At 42.4% G+C, this 20,720-nt stretch overlaps 1 protein-coding gene across 2 annotated transcripts in view; it reads left to right on the top strand.

The window, feature by feature from the left end:
- The window catches only part of MARCHF3 (membrane associated ring-CH-type finger 3), a 323,022-nt gene that overhangs the window by 19,400 nt on the left and 282,902 nt on the right, over positions 1–20,720 (top strand). The window lies entirely within an intron of this gene.

Consider the following 20,720-nt stretch of genomic DNA (forward strand, 5'->3'; position numbering starts at 1 on the left):
CCCATCTGTTAAAACACACCATTGAATGAGGAATAAAGGGCCAGGAAATCTTGTGAAGTGCTTTGACTTTGAACGCCTTCTGCCTTATACTGTGATGTGCAAATGGATTACACATAGCAGGCTGATTGTGTCAAATGATCAGGCTGGAGAAGACATGGGTTTTTATTTTTTGGGGGTGACTGACAGCCAGATGTGTCTGCTCCTTTGCACAGTGCTCATTAAATCTGTAAAGTTTGAACAGGCGTTTAGTTTTTTCGCTGTAAAATGTCACTCATGTGTTCTTGAAAGTTCAAAGCTGCTCTGAGGTTCACCTAGAGATGTAGGTGTATTGTGTGCCAACGTCAAATCATTTTGTGCAATTCTTCTGCGCTGTAATGTACTGTAGATGGTAATGAGTAGACTGTGCAATGCATAATACAGTGCATGCCATCTGCACCCTTTCCTATTCTCTGTATGACAGCTTTCAAAAAGTGACAGCTTCAGTTCAAATTGTAGATTTTTGGGGCGTCCCTTTTAGATTGTACAGGGTCTATTTATAAAGCTGGGAACAGGTAATTTTACAACTTTTTAGGGGTAAATATAACAATTTTCTGTTTACCATATTTTTTTAAACTGATAAAAAAGGTGTTCATACAAGCCTATAATTTGCAATAGGCAGCATTGGAGATTTACTGCCTCACCTGCTAACCCTGTGTCTCCCTCCCTAATGTCTCCAACCCACAACCCTCTAGTTTGTAAACTCGCATGGACAGGTACCCCCCTCCTAGTGTTTCTTATTCTGATGTAATGTATCATGTGAACATGTGCTAGTATTGGCAATGTCTCATCACCAATGTCTGTATTTGTATTGCTGGATGTTGTGATGGTACAGAGTTTTGAAATCATCATGTATCTATGCTCCCCTCTATTTGCCTTATACGATGTACAGTGCTATGGAAGATGTTGGCTGATATATAAATACAAAATAATAATTTATTACTCTGTTTTCCACTTTTCGTTCATTGGTTTCCAGTTTTTATATAGTTATAAAAAGGTGGTCAATTTGCCAAAAGAGCGAAGGAATGCATTTATCAAACGCTTGTTCTCCATTTTAGTAATTTATCTCCAGTTTTTGTTCTCTCCAATGCAAGCTAATGGGACTTCCTGTTAACCACTTTCACACTATTATTATTTAGTATTTATATAGCACCGACGTCTTCTGTAGCGATGTACAGAGGATATTGTCGTCTGGTCACTTAACTGTCCCTCAGGGATTACAATCTGATCCCTACCATAGTCATATGTCTATATCGTGTAGTGTATGTATAGCAGTCTAGGGCCAATTTAGGGGAAAGCCAATTAACTTATCTGTATGTTTTTGGGATGTGAGAGGAAACCGGTGTGTCTGGAGGAAACCCACGGAGAACATACAAATTCCGTGCATATGGTGATTCAAACCAAGGACCCAGAGCTTCAAGGTGAGAACACTAACCACTATGCCACCGTGCTGCCCAATATAAAACGCTCCAGCGCCAAGGAAGAACGCAACCATTTTTTCTACGCTCTTGCACTTCAAAATTAGGTTTGATTTGATTTCAAACTCCCATTGAATAAGACTGAATGGCACTGCACCAAAATTGCAGCATGCAGTGCGTTTGCAGAGAAGTGGATCGCACTAGTGGGAACACTGCACCGTGGTTTACATTACCGCGCCGGTTTCCTTGAGATCGGCAAATGTATGTAGTGTGAAAGGGACCGTATATGACTTGTTTCTCACCTTTTCAACATCATTGCAGATCAGTTGATATGCAATACTTTTTTATCCACTTTAAACATTCCTTTTTATATACCCAGTCTAGGGTATATAGGGTTCTTCTTTTCATAGGAAAACCTTTTTAGCTTTCAGGTTTGGTCTATGCATTTGCGTTTTTTCACTGCTGCACAGAGAGAACTGCTTGCTTTCCTGTGAATGCACATTGTAGTGTGAAAGAGTCCATAGGGGAAATACAGAACTTGTTTTCTCTACTTTAGGGTATATTATTATCATTATTGTAGATTTATATAGTGCCAGCTTATTGTGTGGCAGTAACAACTGCAGTAAAACAGACAAACAATACACATAGTGCACAATCAACCAGCAGACATGGCAGGAGGTAGAGATGACAGGGTAAATTACAGCAACACCATGACACATTGGGGAGGTTCTGCCCAAAACAATCTTACTGTCTAAGCCAGGCATGTCCAAAGTCCAGCTCAGGGGCCAGATGAGGCCCACTGAGCCATTTCTGGAGGTCCCCAAAGCTCTCTACAGTTGTTAATTCCATAGGGCCCACAGGTTGTAGCTACGGTGCTGCATGCAGCGGCCAGCAGCAGTAAAAGCCACCAATTAGCAGCTGGCACAGTGCTAATTGCACCCAGTATATGGGTTATTTTCCATGGAAATCTTTTGGCAAAATGTCACAGGCCAAGGGTATCTAACAGCAATCAGCAGAGATTGTGTTTAATTTCGTGGTTCAGACCCCAAGCACTTTCAAGAATAGCGATATGGCTCTTGGCCTAAAAAGTTTGGATGCCCCTGGTCTAAAGTAATAGGGGATTAACTTATTTTCTCCACTTGAGAAGTAATGTTCTTTCTTTTGTCAAATTGGTCACAAATTAAAAATGCTTTCTCTTTTATAAATTTGGTGGAAAATGGTGACTGTATTATATAAGGCTACGGTATGATATGCTCACATTAGCACATTAGCAATGCGATGCAATGGGCATCCATTAGCATAATGTGAGGGGCATGGAGTATGTTATTGTCTGATGTGCTCGGTTACAGTTGTAGTGAAAGGAAACCCAAACTGAAAATTAAAAGTCAAAATGAACATGGTCTACTCATCAGTCTCTTTCTCCTCTTTTGCGTCCTGTTTGTCCACTGTGATCGATGGAATTCTCCATCCTCCATTAAACTGTTAAACTGTAATATCGCCCACTTGAACCATAGGGAAGCATGGACTTTACCTTGCACATCAGTCATCATTTCAGTTATAACTGATAGCTACTGATCTATATTTCAGTTCTGACAAAATCTTGTCAGAACTAGAAGGAATCGTTGTTAGAAGAAGATGGTGAGCTTCTGAGAGGAACTGACAGCGAGGTAAGTATGTAATATTCATTTGCTGGTACATCATGTGTTAATGTTTTAAAATAATGTTCCCCGTTTGAGGTTCACTTAACTAGTACATATAACATACATTCTTCAATCATCCAGTGCGAGGTAGAGAGTTTCTTTTGACAGTGATAAAGTGAATTACACCGAATCGTGTCTTGAAGTGCCCACTGCTAGATCCTATGAAAGGGAATTTGATCAGAACATTTGTGTATTAAATCCATGAGAGACTTGCACATTGTTAGCGTGGGGCCTTCATCAGTTCATTGCCCTTGTTAAATGATTGGTAAAGAGTGAAATGAGAAAACATAAGACCACCATCTATCTTATTACCTGCATAGTCTATTTTCTGTCATGTGGGTAATTGGCTGGAAAATATTTGCTAATACTCTGCTATGTATAAGCTGCTCCCCATGCAGTTACATTGCAGTGTTAGCTTTCTTCAGAGCGCCTGCAAGTCATACCAAAAACCTCTGATTATCAGCACTCTCATGCACATGACAGATTAGCCACAGTGCTCTGCCAAGTGCGACTCTGTTATATCTCACCATATATACTCCAAACATTTGCATATAGTGGTAATTTGTGACTGCATGAGCTATGACTGCCCTGTTATATGTCAGTGCTGAGTTAATGACGTTGGGAGACTGTTTAACAGTTTTTAGGCCAGTTGTGTGCACAATGCCCTGACTATTTGTCATAAATAACTGCAGCTCACACTTCTGCTTGTGACCAAATGGTGTAGTTCAGAGGGACAGTGATTTGTTGGCATTGGCCCCAGAAGAGTCTGAAGGCCAAGTGTAGGATAGTTCTTTGAAGTCAGTTTGCCACAAGCAGCAAACTACTGGGAAGTGGGGGTCACATGGCCTGTAAAGAGAATTCCCAAAGATGTTTAGCTGAGGTGGAGGCCATATGTTTGTGGTGGAGAACTAGATCAGGTAGCAAGACAAGCTGTGGTTTGGAAGTTGGAAGATTAAACCTACATATACAGCAGCGACATAAGAAAGCAGAGGCAGAACTGGCACCAAACCATGTGTCCATGAAAATCTTTGTGGTGGTTTGCAAGTCCTTCAGTCTTTAGCAGCTGCCATTGTTATGTGTGTACTAGCCATAGTTTTCTTACCACCTTGTTGCCTCCTATGTGCCTTGTAATGTGACAGTGTGAGAGTCTGGATTACAAATCTATACACAAGTCCTGCCCGACCTACATCTCTGACCTGGTCCTCAGATACATACCTGGCCGTCCACTCCGATCCTCCAATGATCTCCTCCTAACCACCCCACGCATCTCATACACGACTACAGGACTTCACGAGAGCTGCCCCATCCTGTGTAACTCTCCCCCACGGCCCATCAGGCTTGCCCCTCCTTCAGTACCTCAAAATCTACCTCTTCATGAAGGCATGCCCTACCTCATTGATGCCCTAACTCTCCCCGGCCGAGAACCTCTCGATGCAGCTCCTATCATGTCACCGCGCTCTCCTTTTAGATTGTAAGCCTTTGGCAGGGCCCTCCATCCTTGTGTATCCTACCTGGTAGTGCATCCTGCTCACAGTACAACGTGAACTTGAATTATTTGGACTACTACTCCAGTGCATGATCTGGCATTTATGTGTCTTACTTCATATTATCTGTGTTTTTTGTCTGTCACCTTATTATGGTTGTCTGTAACTTTACTTATTGCCCAGCGCTGCGTAATATGTTGGCGCTGTGTAACTCAAATACATAATACTAATAATCTGGGGTGAAGTTGCCAACTTTTCTGATTTTATGGACAAAGCATAAGAGATATGGTAACAATTCTGGACATGTGAAGGAAAGGGTGTGGGTTGTGGCTGATAAAAGGAAATAACTTATTGTAAAAGCTTCCAGTTATCCATTATGCTATATGCTTCCCATATAGCGTCCTCACTATCAGGCTCCCATTACTGGCCTCCCACCCTGCTGACACCGTAATCCTTGCCAAATTTTTGCAGTAAGGAAAATGTATGCCTGGTGGGTAACTGTAAAATAGGGAACGTTTTTACAGACAGTTGGCCACCCTGAATTGCTAGAATGTTGGAATACAGAAACACAGGAAGTTCAGGCGCTGGACAGGAGTGTAGACACCAGGCAGAGTTGCAGACACAGAGGGCTTATATGAGTATGTAAAGCTGTTGAAAAGCTCTTTGGCTAAAAAGTGCTATTAGCTGAATAATTTTCCAGATGCCCATATTTGTAAAACTTCCGATCTTTTGAAGTTATTGGCACTTTTCACATGAGTGCGAGTTCTGTTTCATGATTGGCAATGAACATATTTGTAATGGGTCCACCAGCCTGATCATGCCTTTATTATTTGAAAAAAGGGTTTGGCACTTTATAGGTGCCTATTAGCAGTACAATCTTTTCATCAGATGCAATCTTTCGACGCAATTTTTAAAATCAAATTGTACATAAAATGGTGTGTGGTGCAAATCAATGCAAAACAATTCTATGGTCAATTCAAACATAAAATGTAATTGATCTGAATGTTGGATTTAACATTCAAATCGGATGAGAGAAAATAATCGATAATTACGATACCTTCCAATTACTTTGAATCGTAAAAAAGGTGTAGAAAGATCACATCAGATGAAAAATTGTACCGTTAATGGGCACCATAAGGGGTTCAAAAGGTCACAAACTACAAGAGACAGAATCAGAAGGCCAATTCCTACACAAGGACCGCCAGGTTGTAAAGTATATTGGAGCTGACTGGGGATGTAGACTAATTCACACAACACATCAATTATTCCCCAGGGGAGAAGGTGTCTTTATATAGAGAAACAAGAGCCAGGTGCAGAGAGAAGATGTGTGAGACAGAAGTCGATAAGAGAAGGCCAGGGCAGACACACACTGACAGCACAGTGGTGCAGAGGGTGAATGCAATAATGCACTGACTGACAGCACAGTGGTGCAGAAGGTGAATGCAATAATGCACTGACTGACAGCACAATGGTGCAGAAGGTGAATGCAATATTGCACTGACTGACAGCACAGTGGTGCAGAAGGTGAATGCAATAATGCACTGACTGACAGCACGGTGGTGCAGAAGGTGAATGCAATAATGCACTGACTGACAGCACAGTGGTGCAGAAGGTGAATGCAATAATGCACTGACTGACAGCACAGTGGTGCAGAAGGTGAATGCAATATTGCACTGACTGACAGCACAGTGGTGCAGAAGGTGAATGCAATAATGCACTGACTGACAGCACGGTGGTGCAGAAGGTGAATGCAATAATGCACTGACTGACAGCACAGTGGTGCAGAAGGTGAATGCAATAATGCATTGACTGACAGCACAGTGGTGCAGAAGGTGAATGCAATAATGCACTGACTGACAGCACAGTGGTGCAGAAGGTGAATGCAATAATGCACTGACTGACGGCACAGTGGTGCAGAAGGTGAATGCAATAATGCACTGACTGACAGCACAGTGGTGCAGAAGGTGAATGCAATAAAGCTGTGTACAGATGCTAGATCTCTGTCATCCAATCAGTATCAGAATCTAGCATCCGTACATGTGTCCTGCAATGCCCGCTATAGTCTGGCATCTCTTGCTAGTCTCTCACCCTGATAGAGCAGAACAGACTGTAACCAAGTCTGTACATGTCAGCTCGAGATACACAGACAAAACATATCACGGGTCAAATCCTTCTGTGGTCTCTAGTCTATAGGACTATTTTATTAAAATGTGACATCCTGAGTTCAAAGCAAACCTGAATTAAAAATAACACATGTCATACTTACCTCCCACGAAGTCTACTCATCAATCTTGTTCTCCTCTCCTGCATGTTGTTTGTCCACTGTGATCAATGGAATTCTCTGCTAGGTACACACCATGCGTTTTTTCAGTCGATTTTCTGTCCACTCTCCGCTTGATACGCTTATCTTTTCTTATCAATTTCCATTCACTTCTATGAGAAATCAACCAGAAAAACGATCTGAAATAATATGGGACATGATGGAAATGATTGAACCATCTATCTAACACAAAGTTGTATAGTGTGTACCTAGCATTAAAATGGTGATGACCCCATAACTTAAGCCATAGGGTAACGTGGACATAAACTTGCACATCAGTTGTCCTTTCAGTTATAATTGACAGCAACTGATATAGTGGAAAAGCACCCTAAGGCCTCTTTCACAGTGCGACGTTAAAGTCGCACGTTATAAAAAATTATAACGCAGACTAACGCGCAGCAATACAAAGTCTGTGCGACATTCACAGTGCACATGTTGCGTTGTGTGTAACATGTAGCAATATTTAGAATGTGCTGCATGCTGTGCATTTAGCAATACATTTGCTGCATTATGTGTGTTGCACATGCTCAGTAAGGTTTTGTTTTTTTTAAATGTAACGCATGCGCCGTTTTCGTTCCATCAGTATGTGATGAAAATGGCGCACTAAGAGACACATAACGCAGTGCAAAATAACGTCCAATTTCATAACCTACATGCGCTACATTAGGGGCACGTTGTGCGACTTTAATGTCGCATCAAACGCAATGTCCCACTGTGAAAGAGGCCTTAGGCTGGCTTCACACTGCTGATTGGGGGGAGTGGTGCAGCCCGGGGGCCGTACCGCCAAAACCAGGCCTTTGGGGATTACTGCATTAGTATGTGGTAATTTCCATCTGGCAGCCGGCCAAGCAGGAAGTGGCGCTCACTTCCTGTGGCCGATGTAATCATGTCCGCGGAAGCATATTGCAAAAAATATGCTTCTGTGCATGCGCAACGCTAAAAACCTGTGGGGCAGGTTTTCAAACTGGCACGCGTCGCCGTTGATTTACATGCCTTCTGTCCGCTGCACACGGTAATGTAGTTCTGTCCGAGTGTCGGAGGGGCGCCGAAAAGTCACCTTTGTCGCATTGCGCAGTACCGCTTCAGGGTGAAACTCTACATAGACTTCCATTGCCCTGTGGTGGGGTTGGGTAAAATTACCGCACCGCCCCAGTGTTAGAGGGTCCTAAAGGTTGCCACACACATTGCAATTGTTTTTAATTTTGATTCGATTCAACCAATCCAATCCAATTTATTCCGGTTGATCTGGAGTTATGAAGAAATTGTTCGATTTAACACACACATGTGTTTGAGATTCCTGCAAAAAAATATGGAGGTTGCCATGTTTGATTTCTTATAAACAATACCAGTTGCCTGGCTTCCCTGCTGATCTATTTGGCTGCAGTAGTGTCTCAATAACTCCAAAAACAGATCTTGTGAGATTTGACAATAATGTCAGAAACATCTGATCTGCTGCATGCTTGTTAAGGGTCTATGGCTAAAAGTTTTAGAGGCAGAGGATCAGCAGAGCTGCCAGGCAACTGGTATTGGTTGAAAGAATAAAAGTTACATATGATAATTCTACAAAAAAAAAAAAAAAAAATCACAATTCCATAGAAATTTTTTTTAGGACACAAAGAAAAACAAGCACACTCTATAATTCAGAGTATAAGGTCCTATTAGAAAGGTTTCCACTAGAAGGTGTTGCTGGGGTGAAGCATACAGGCTGTCAGCGATGGCGCGTGTATCCCACTCAGGCTGGGTACAGGGATCTAGGCAGGCTCCAGGGGTACTCTCCAGTGACATCTAGGAGATTGATGTTGGCACATATTAGGTGAGGGCACGTATTAGGTGCTAGATGGTGTGCTCAGCCTGTACGAGCAGGTCCAGCCGGCTATGTATGGGGTGTGCGGATAAGGTATAAAAGAAGACTAGTGGTGGTAAACCATAGGAGTCAGGCAGAAAGGTAATAGCCCTAATCTCAAAAAAATTGAGAAAAATCAAAAATTCCATCAGATTTCTCAATCAAAAAACAAAAAAACTTTCAATTTTTCGGTACAACCGATCAATCAAGTTGGGCTAAAAGTGAACAGAAAAATTGTACCTCAAGGCTTTCAGTTCTGAATAGATCTAGTCCAGTGGTCTGCAAACTCATTTGTCGAAAGAGAAAAACATTAGCAATACAGCAATTAATATTTCGTTTGAGAGCCAAATTTCTTTTTCAAGAACCATGTTTGTATGAATCTGTTTAAACTAGTTACTGACATTAAATAAATCCAGATATCATAGTAATAATCTTATACCATAACCAAAAATGATTTTTCACATTAAAATAAAATTATTACAATGCTCACATTTAATGTAAAGAATAACACTGCATTTCCTTGGAATTTTGATTATGATTAGCCCCCAAAGTTATTGACACAGCCTTGCATTAATAATGATTAGCCTGGCCAACTTTAGCCCTTTCAGCAGTGTACTAGTTATGATGGAACATGAGGCCCAATAGTAGTGCTCGGCCCGCCCGTCCACATCCAACACATTAAGAGCTTTAATTACAGGCAGCAGCCCGGGTAGCATACCGTTACATCTCGCTGCTGCTGATTCTGCTGGCGGAGTCTGGAACTAGTCTGGTGGAAGCTCTGAACAAGGCTATGCACTAGTCTGCACAGTGCAGTACAGCCTGGGTCACACTCACAGTCACACAGTGCCACTGTAGAAAAGCCCAGAGGGGAGGAAATAGAATATTTTGCAGGGCTCGGTGGGCTGGAATGCACCAACTGGCACCTACACGAATGGGGGGGGGGGGGGGGGGGGGGGACAGTGGATAATAGCAGGTTAGCCCCAGCCGCTAGCAGAGCTGCACTCAAATGACTAAAGAGCCACATATGGCTATAGAGCCACAGATTCAGGTCACTGATCTAGTCAGAACTGAAAAGAATCATTGTTAGAAGAAAATTGTGAGCTTCAGAGAGGACCTGATGGTGAGGTAAGAACAGTCCTTCATTTGCAGGTACATCATGTGTTTATTTTAAATAATTTTACTCGGTTCAGGTCCCCTTTAAGTATCCTACAGAAGTTCACACTGACCCACAGCTACTCTCGTACCCCAAGTCTATGCCATTTGCCAGAGTTATCAGACTTCCCCTTGGACTGACAGTTGTCATAATAAATGCAGTGTATACTATTGCTTGTATTGGCCATGCTGCTGACTTGCCTTGTGTTTATTTACTACATCTATTCTTAGTTCATGCATAAGAGGTGGTTTAGGCCTATATATAGCTCATAATTGTCTCCTGAGGTGGAGCTGATAGACGCAATGAATAATACTGAGTGGAAAAAGAGATTGTGTAATGGCGTCAGTCAGAATTACTGTAAACTTAAACACTGGGCTTAATTTGGCCTGAAGCACCCAATCATAGCCAGGAAAGTTACAGAATCTGAGGTTTTCCTGCATGTGAATGTATCCTGGATTGCAGATTGTCTTTATTCATTGCTCTTCCTAGTGAATCAGCCAATGTCTGAACGACTTGTCATCACATTTCTCGTGTGCTTTGTGTCTGGTTATCTCAGAATGGGAACTGTACATCTCTGCAGGGTATTCTTCAAGCATTCTTTCCATGTTTTGTGTAAAGGGATGGATAATGCTTGTCATACACTATTCTTTATTGATTGGGAGTGGCAGGATATTGATGGCTGCATAGCTTTGTACTGAATTGATCAGGATGAATTGTGGCAGCATTTTGATGGTTATTTGAACAGATTTTTCACTGAATTATGATCAAAATCAAGTGATGGAGGTATTGATCATTTTCTAGAGTACATTTTCTAGTCAATGCGCCAACTTGAAGAGGAACTGTAGTGAAAACATAATGAATAAAATTGCTTATTTTTTTTTTTTTTTACAATATTCATTAATAGATTATTTAGTCAGTGTTTTCCCATTGTAAAATCTTTCCTCTTCCTGGTTAACATTCTGAGATGTATCATTGGTGGTGACATCTTTAGTTCTGACAGGTGATCTGTGCGGAATGTTCGTTTACTGGGAGTTCTATTCACAGAGGGAGCTATTGCTTGCTTGGCAGTTGGAAAAAGCCATTATTTCCCACAATACAACAAAATTCAAAGACTGCAAACTGGGCGGACCTTGATCATGACATCACACTGTGGGAGGAGTTTAGCCCTAATATTAGCCATACAGGCCCTTGATGATCTATTTGAGAAAAGGTAAATATTTCTTGTGGGAAAGGGGTATCAGCTACTGATTGCAATAAAGGTAACATTTCATATATAAACGCATCAGTAGTTAATGATGTTTCCATCCCTAAGGAGTCACTAGAGGTTCCTGGATGACACCTGATTGTGAGAAAACCTAAAATTACAGTTATGCTGGGAATACACGGTTCGTTTTTGCCTTCGTTTAAACCTTCGATTCGTTCGGTAAACGAATCGAGTGTTGAAAACGTATGTGAAAATAGTCATAATCTCATTATAGTTTCGATTAATAGACCCCAAAAACGAACGACTAGTGATCGAACATGTTTGATATTATCTCTCTTTATCCATCTAATCGAGCCATTGGTAGGCTTGATGGCTGTTCAGATCGATTATATATTCGTTTATGCCGTCCGTCCCTGTAGTACGTTTTGTTTCTTTGCAGCCTTCGATCATTGGAAAAACGAAACCATCAGAATCGAAAAAAAAAACGAAACCGTGGGTGGTGATATTAACCGTACGGTCGATTATTTCGGGATCGAAAAGGACAAAAGGCACGATCGAAACGAAGGTTTAAACAAAGGCAAAAACGAAACGTGTATTCCCAGCATTAGGCTCCTTTTCACACTGGCATAAAAAAGGTTCCACTTAATTGAGCGCAATGGACTGGATTAGCACGGATGCGAATGAATCCTCACTAGGCTGCTCATCACGTGCATTTTGCAAGATATTTACATGGCACCCTCCACTCAGGTCCCCTCACAGGATAAATGCCATTTTACCAATGCTGAGGCCCCAGCAGAAGCATCTCAGGCTCCCATTGGGCACGGTAGACCAATGGAAATTATCCCTCTGTAGGGAGGATTCTAATTGGTACACTGAGTAGTGAATCGATGAAAATGCTTCTGATTGGGCCACGGTATCGGCTTACTGGCATTTCTAGGACGCAGAGGATGCAAATAGAGCAGCAGTGACAGTTTTTACAGGATCAGTTTTTCATCTGGTATAGTGTGAATCAAGCCTTACAGGTTTATCCAGAAATTTCTGTAAAGAGTACCTAGCCTTCCCCAGCCCTGGCAGTAATTGGTGCTGACAATGCTTCTGAATTCTAAAGAATTGCTGTTGAAACCTTGTTTTCACTGTAGATAGCTTGGGCACTTGACTACTTTTCCATATCTCCTCTTCACACAGACAGGCAGACAAAATCTAGCACCCCAGCAGTCTGGGACATACCTCCTTCCACAATGGTTTTGTATTGTAAGGCTATGTACAGATGATGAATTTTTGAGGATGGATTTTTGTTGTTCAAGCATTGTCACAGAGTTATTTGCTGGTGTCTTGTGTCAAAAGCACATTGAAAATCTGCACAGCTCTTCCACTTAAGCCTCGTACACATGGAGGCACTTCTGTTGTCCAGCAGGGAACGACATTTGATCTGTTGAGCGACAGTGCCAACGCTGTACAGATGTGTCACTAGTCTCCAGGCTAGGGACGCATCTGTTCCTATGCGGGGGTGGGGGGTTCCAACTCCATGAGCGATGGAGTTGGAAGAACAATGCCATCGGGCTTCGAGAATCACTAAATGCGGTATGCCAGTTCTTTAGGAGATGTCAGGTGGCCGCTGTGCACATGCTAGATACTCAACAGATTCTAGGCCAAGGCAGTCTTTATTGGCTGTTGCAGCCAAGTTCGATAGAGTACCATATTTATCAGACTAGATGCTCCTGACCATAAGTCGCATCTTGGTTTAGAGGACAATAACCAGGGGAAAACTAATATATACTTAACCTGGTACATCCATGGTGAAGGGCATCTTGTGGATTATGCCCCCTTGTACCTCTTGTCTCCCTTGTGTCCTCCCCTGTCCCCTTGTGTCCTTCTGTGTCCACCTCTGTCGTCCTTGTGTCCTCCTCTATGCCCCTTTGTGTCCCCCTGTGTCCTCTGTTTTTCCCCCTGTGCCCTCCTCTGCAGGGGCACAGTACAGTGAGTCCCCGATATTGCGGCAGGTTGGAGGTTCGTATTGGCAGGTGTTCACAAGTCAGGAACTCCCTGCATTTGGACTATAAGATGCAGTGACTATTTTCCCCCACTTTTGGGAAAGAAAAAGTGAGTCTTATAGTCCAAAAAATACAGTATGTGTATACATCCTGGTCAACTGCTAAACAATTGACAGGCACATTGTTCTTACCAAAGGGTTGACATTTGCTCATTGTTACCTATACCCTCTCTGTAGAACAAAGCAGGCTGTGCAGCTATAGGTTTTGTTTTTTTATAGATATACATATGCTCAGAGGGAGATACTGTTTACTTGGCAATTGGAAAGAGCTACTATTTCCCACAGTGCAATGAGGTTCACAGACCTAGGTCCTGACCTCACCCCCTGATGATCTATTTGAGAAAAGGTAAACATTTCTCATGGGAAATGGGGTATCTGCTACTGATTGGGAGGAAGTTCAGTCCTTGGTTACAGTTCCTCTTTAAACATTCTGCCTGATAGCTTGCTAACCAAAGTGCCTGAAATGTGTGCAGCAAAAAATACAGTGGTCATGTAAACTGAAACTGGAGGGCTGAAGGAGTTAACAGCAAGCTTGAGGTTAGGGCTTCTCCTGCTTCTTACAGAATTATCTATTGAGTTTTAAAGCAGACAGAGCACACCACAGACCAAAATGCCTGAGAAGATTTTAGCCTGCACCTCTTATGGTGGCCACTAACAATCCAATTTCTAGTGAAAAATCGTTCCAGTGATAAGATAATTCTGATTGGAAGAAAAATTGTTCACTACATCATCAATGAACCAATCTTTGCTTCCTATATATCACAACCAACAAGAAAATCCAAATTTCTGTTTGACAAAAATCCAATCGGACGATTTATAATAATTCGTAATCGATTATGCCCATCAGTGGAGAGTATTTACAAACAATCCGCTCAGAATTTCTCTCTGTTTTCCTTCTGTCCTTTGCAAGAGTTCAGGTCCACTTTAAAGGAAAACTATACCGATCCTTTTTTTTTGTAGATAATTCACTCATACCTTATTTCCACCTGATTTTTATTGGTCCTTCTCAATCATTTTTTTTCTCAATAACGAAGGGAAGGGGGTTGTCGTGATTTCTTCGCTGTCTTTCATTTGGTTTTTGAACGCTTAGCTAAATCAACCCAGATTTAAGCAAGCTCTCCAGTGGCCACATGTGTGGTCTTGTGATAGGCACAATGCTTGAGAAAGAGCCAACAACGGCAGATCCTTGTCAGATCTGGATCTCACAGCCTTGTGAAGTCCTATCTGAGGACAGAGAGGCTGATCAGCATGGGCCGTGTGGTTTTTATTTTATGGCTCAGCATTCTGCAGTTTGCTGCACAAGGCAGATTTTTCACAAAAAAGCTGCCTGTTACACATTTATTGCACGGAATTCTGGTGATAACTGCGGTGTGAAGATGACGTGAACTGATAGGAAGGTTCTATGGAAAGGAAGGAAGGGTGTTATAATAAAACTTCCCTTTTTTATCTCCTGTGACCAGTTTACCGAAGTATTGTCGTAAAGACCCAGAGCATTAGCGTGTCTGTATTGCTTCATCAATATCACGTCAGTGAGAACAGAACTTGCATCCTCTCACACTCAGACACACAGTTATTCGTAGCCACACAGCTTTCCAGTGGCTATAGAAAGGACATGGTAGCTATATTCATTGAAAACCAACAATGATGGGTGTGATGAAATGGTGACATCACAGGGAGCAGAGCTAGGCCTCATACATAGCTCCCAACTGTCCCTCTTTTGGAGGGACAGTCCCTCTTTGGGAACTAAAGGCTCATACACATGGGTTACAACTGTCGCCGCAATGAACCGTTGCTAGTCAGAGCTGTCGCCAGGCGATCGGCGTGGCCAATCGCCGGCAACAGCTTTCGCCGCAACTGTCGCTAGTCCGCCACGCGTACTGCGTGTGTGTGCGGACTAGCGACAGCAACCCACTCACGAAGGACGGAGTTTCCGGCGGGAGGAGGAACCTTCGGCGACAGCTTCCACCGCATTTCTGTCCCTCTGTGCGCCGTGTGTATGGCTGCTGCACAGAGGGACCTGGCGACGAGCTGTCGCCGAGCTGTCGCGCACACGGGTGCTAGCAACAGGCTACAGCGGTACCATGTGTGTACCCACCTTAAATCTTCCTCCTGCCCCTCTTTCTCCCTCATTTGTTCCTCTTTTCAGGAATCATGTACAGATCTATGTAAACATATGTATTTTAAATTCTGAAAAATTTGTTTAATTGACTCAAAACTTTATTCCCATTATTTAAATTGGTATATTTCTCATTTTCAAATGTTAATATGAAGGAAAATGAACCAGGATAGAAAGAACCAGTGTGATTTGAATTAAAAAACATATTTTTCTTTCTAGTATTATGCGGGGCTAGGGGTGTGTCAGGGTCGTGATGAGGGGTGTGGTAGGGGTGTGGCTTAAGGGTCCCTCTTTCTTATCTTATATAATAGGCATAAAGCATTCTGGGATCTGAAGTCCTTATCTTCAATAATCTCCACCTGACAATACACAGAGAGAATGGATTGAGACCACTTAGAATTTAAAGGGCAACTGAAGTGAGAGTGATATGCCATGTTTATTTCCCTTTAAGCAATACCAGTTGCCTGGCAGTCCTGCTGGTCCACTGCCTCTAAGGGCCCATTCAGATCACAAATGCGGATTGCCATGCGTGCAGAACGCGTGCGAGACGCAACGCGTACGAACGCACGCCATCCGCGTTTGTGTGCGTTGCGTGGCTGATCCCATCAATGAAAAGTGAATGGGACAGTCGTGCGTTTTTGCAAAATCTGAGTGCAGCATGCGAATGCATGCAGTGTGAACATCAGACAGTGCACTCTATGCACTGTCTGATGTCGTGCGTGTCGGCCTCCTGCACGCGTTTCCAAAACGCGGCTGGAAAGGCGTGCAGTGTGAACGGGCCCTAATACTTTTAGACACAGACCCTGAACAAGCATGCAGCAGATTAGGTGTTTCTGACATTATTGTCAGATGTAACTGGATTAGCTGCATGTTTTTTTCTAGTGTGATTCAGACACTACTGCAGTTAAATAGATCAGCAGGGCTGCCAGGCAACTGGTATTGTTTAAAAGGAAATAAAAATTGCAGCCTCCATGTTCTTCTCACTTCAGTTGTTCTTTAACAGTGAGGACAATGCTAGTAAAATGCTGTAGAGAGCAAGGCTGCCTTGGCGAAAACAAAAAATGCACAAATTAATATGGAGCAGAGTGTGTCAATTGTATTTTGTTTTCCAAGCACTGAATCACTTATTGGTGTTTACTGTGCCTAGCTACACATTTAATTTAGCCTGTAAGCATAAGGAGGAGGAGGATGAAAACCGGCACTGCTGGCAACATTCTTTATTGTGCAATCTTCACATACACAGTAAACTCCTTGTAGGCAGCAAGTAAAACATGAAGCACATACCATTGCAGACGGGAAGAAACGAGTGGTGGGTGCAGGGGGCTGTAAGCCTGACGGACGTTTTGCGCTGTGCGCTTCTATGGAGGCTCAGTGAATATAAAGATATTTTACTATGCATGAGAGTCATTTAATTGTATGATTCTCTTCACATCACTTGTGGTTTCTCGACTCATTCTGTAAATGTGGGGAGGATTTATAAAGAACGTATGGGACAGAGTTTGGCACCTCAACGCAAAGCTCATGCTTGTGTGTCAAGTGGGAAGTGCTGTTTTTTCTGTGACTTTCAGCAAAGGTTTTGTGGACTTGGGTGATGGATTTCTGTTGGTCATTCAGACAACAGCAGGCGCACCTGTAAGACGGGATTTTGGCTGCTGTCAATAGCGTGGACAGAGTTGTAAATCTGCTGCGGGTGTCACACTGTGCTTTGTGCAGTTTGATATATCTCCCCTGCAATAAGTGAGGGCAGACTGGCCAGTTTCTTTCATTTGTGAAAGCAAAATATTCCACATTTATATCTCCATATGTAAAAAAATTCATGAAATGAAGGATCTGCATGAAATGTCGGCTGCACTGATATATTGTGGTCAGGAAATTAAGCTAGGTTGAGGGCTTCTCAAAAGGTGTATTGGAGAATACTAGCATTTATTGTGAAATATAGACGATCCGTAAGTAGGTCATATGTCTGCTTTAACTTTACATTTTAAATTTGGAGCTTAGTGTTATGCAGCTCCTATTATAATCTGACAAGGCGGGCTGCTTTGCATGAAGTTATGTCAAAAATGTAGCCAGATTTTAAGAGGCAATAAAACTGACAGTTTGCAGGTTCCCACACCCACTGTTCCTCACATTTAGATGTCACCCTTGCATGTAGTATGGAGCATGATACCTTCCAACATAATCAAAGTGCATCGGTAAGCTATGCTCGCTGCAGATCCTGGAAGAACCAACCTTACCAAAACCCCATTATAGGTCCAAAAATCAAGACTTTTGGGATCAGAATTTAAAGCAAACCGCAAACCTGTAAGTTTAAAAAAAAATAGAAACATACAGTGGGTTGCAAAAGTATTCGTCCCCCTTGAAGTTTTCCACATTTTGTCATATTACTGCCACAAACATGAATCATTTTTATTGGAATTCCACATAAAAGACTTACATAAAGTGGTGTACCCGTGAAAAATGGAATGAAAATCATACATGATTCCAAACCTGTTTTACAAATAAATGGTGTGTGCATAATTATTTGGCCCCCTTTGATCTAAATGCAGCCAGTTGCATATAGACATTGCCTGATGAGTGCTAATGACTAAAAAGAGTGCACCTGTGTGTAATCTAATGTCAGTACAAATGCAGCTGCTCTGTGAGGGCCTCAGAGGTTGTCTAAGAGAATATTGGGAGCAACAACACCGTAAAGTCCAAAGAACACACAAGACAGGTCAGGGATCAAGTTATTGAGAAATTTAAAGCAGGCTTAGGCTACAAAAAGATTTTCAAAGCCTTGAACATCCTACGGAGCACTGTTCAAGCGATCATTCAGAAATGGAAGGAGTATGGCACAACTGTAAACCTACCAAGACAAGGCCATCCACCTAAACTCACAGGCCGAACAAGGAGAGCGCTGATCAGAAATGCAGTCAAGAGGCCCATGGTGACTCTGGACGAGCTGCAGAGATCTACAGCTCAGGTGGGAGACCCTGTCCATAGGACAACTATTAGTCATGCACTGTACAAAGTTGGCCTTTATGGAAGAGTGGCAAGAAGAAAGTGGGGGACAAAGCAACCATGTGGAAGAAGGTGCTCTGGTCAGATGAGACCAAAATGGAACTTTTTGGCCAAAATGCAAAACGCTATGTGTGGCGGAAAACTAACACTGCACATCACTCTGAACACACCATCCCCACTGTCAAATATGGTGGTGGCAGCATCATGCTTGGAGGGTGCATCTCTTCAGCAGGGACAGGGAAGCTGGTCAGAGTTGATGGGAAGATGGATGGAGCCAAATACAGGGCAAACTTGGAAGAAAACCTCTTGGAGACTGCAAAAGACTTGAGACTGGGGCGGAGGTTCACCTTCCAGCAGGACAATGACCCTAAACATAAAGCCAGGGCAACAATGGAATGGTTTAAAACAAAACATATCTATGTGTTAGAATGGCCCAGTCAAAGTCCAGCTCTAAATCCAATCGAGAATCTGTGGCAAGATCTGAAAACTGCTGTTCACAAAGCTGTCCATCTAATCTGACTGAGCTGGAGCTGTTTTGCAAAGAAGAATGGGCAAGGATTTCAGTCTCTAGATGTGCAAAGCTGGTAGAGACATACCCTAAAAGACTGGCAGCTGTAATTGCAGCAAAAGGTGGTTCTACAAAGTATTTACTTAGGGGGCCGAATAGTTACGCACACCCCACTTTGCAGTTATTTATTTGTAAAAAATGTTTGGAATGATGTATGATTTTTGATCCACTTCTCACATGTACACCACTTTGTATTGGTCTTTCACGTGGAATTCCAATAAAATTGATGCATGTTTGTGGCAGTAATGTGACAAAATGTGGAAAACGGCAAGGGGCCGAATACTTTTGCAACCCACTGTAAAGAGATGGTAACCTCGGTAGAGATAAGCCTCTGGATGTTCCACATGCTTTCCCGATCTTGCTGTACCCCAAAGGACCCCCTTCTTCTTCATGGCTGCGTTTCCATCTGTGAATATGCGCGGCTCTACTGACAGAAGCACTCGTGCAAGGAGTTAGCTGTGCCTCTGCAGCCACACTCATGCACTATTTGATAAGCCTTTGTCCTATAGGTTCAAAAAATCTCAGTGCTGGATTGGTGGGGGTGGAGGCTTCAATTTACTGAGGTAAGTATCTTAATTTCTTTCACATCAGGTAGAGCACATTAAAAAAAAAAGTGTTCCGAAATCTGGACGCCCAGTAATCCCAGTAGTAAAATATTGGTATTTAATACTGATATTTTACTATTCAAGAATAAACACTATATTAAAATATCGGTATTAATTACTGTAATTTTACTACAGCTTGACCTAAGCCTATTCAGCGACCCCCCCCCTCCCCCCAATTCCTAACGCTAACCATCCCCCTGCACAAACACCATTCCTGACTCCTAACCTTACCCCCCCCCCCCCTGCACAAATCCCCATCCTGATGCCTATTACCCTATTAACACCCCCCCCCCCCCCCACCCACACACACACACACACGCACGCCGCCCTAGCGAGGGAAAGAAAAAAAAACAAATCCTGATATTCATCAGGTCCTGCGGGCACCCAAATTTTCCTTCTTGCTGAGCTGATACATTTAATGGAACCCTATGACCAAACTTTTTTCCTTCAGGTACACTTTAAAATCATTTGTGTTCTGTAACTAGTAGAAAACTCTTATTTCCAGCTGAAGTGTAAGCTGTGATACCGGCTGTATTGATTTGTTCGGATGTAAGTGCTCGAACAGATAGTTTACTATTCCTGATAGAGCAGCAGACCAAAACAGGTGTAATTTATGGATGTATGCGTCTGTTTTTTAGATCAATACAACCTTCTAAGCACAGCAGTACCGTATTATCCAGCCAGAAAACAAAATAGAATGCACATTGTTATGATGCAATATTTTAAAGATTTTTGCTTGAAAATGCACATACTGGACACAGACTATCTGCCAAGGACAATTCTTTTTAATACTGGTGATGTTAGGCTATATTACCGAGTTCCTAGTCTTCTAGTGCTTTGATAATTCTGAATTGTCTGAATTGTTATTCTGTACAAGCTATTCCCACCTTCCTCACATAGGTCCCTGTAGGCAACGTAATAAAAATTAATCTGTGTATATTTTCCAGCAAACATGACAGCTATGAGCATGGCGGTATAGGTCCTACATGTAAGCAATTTATAGTGCTTATATCTCAGGGAGCTATTTAGGTTAATTTGATTTTAACAGCTGACGCGTTTCTTTTAATATTCCTCTATTAGCATACAGTATGTGACCTGCTGGCACCAAGAGTTGCCTACATTCACATAACTACTCCGGGAGCCTTGAAACCATTTGTATGAAAAACTGACTGTCTTGGATGCTTGTAGGACATCTTGCTCCATTTTGCCACCTGAGTTTCATA

This window comes from Hyperolius riggenbachi, chromosome 1 (genome assembly GCF_040937935.1).
Source record: "Hyperolius riggenbachi isolate aHypRig1 chromosome 1, aHypRig1.pri, whole genome shotgun sequence".
In the NCBI taxonomy this organism is placed as follows: Eukaryota; Metazoa; Chordata; class Amphibia; order Anura; family Hyperoliidae; genus Hyperolius; species Hyperolius riggenbachi.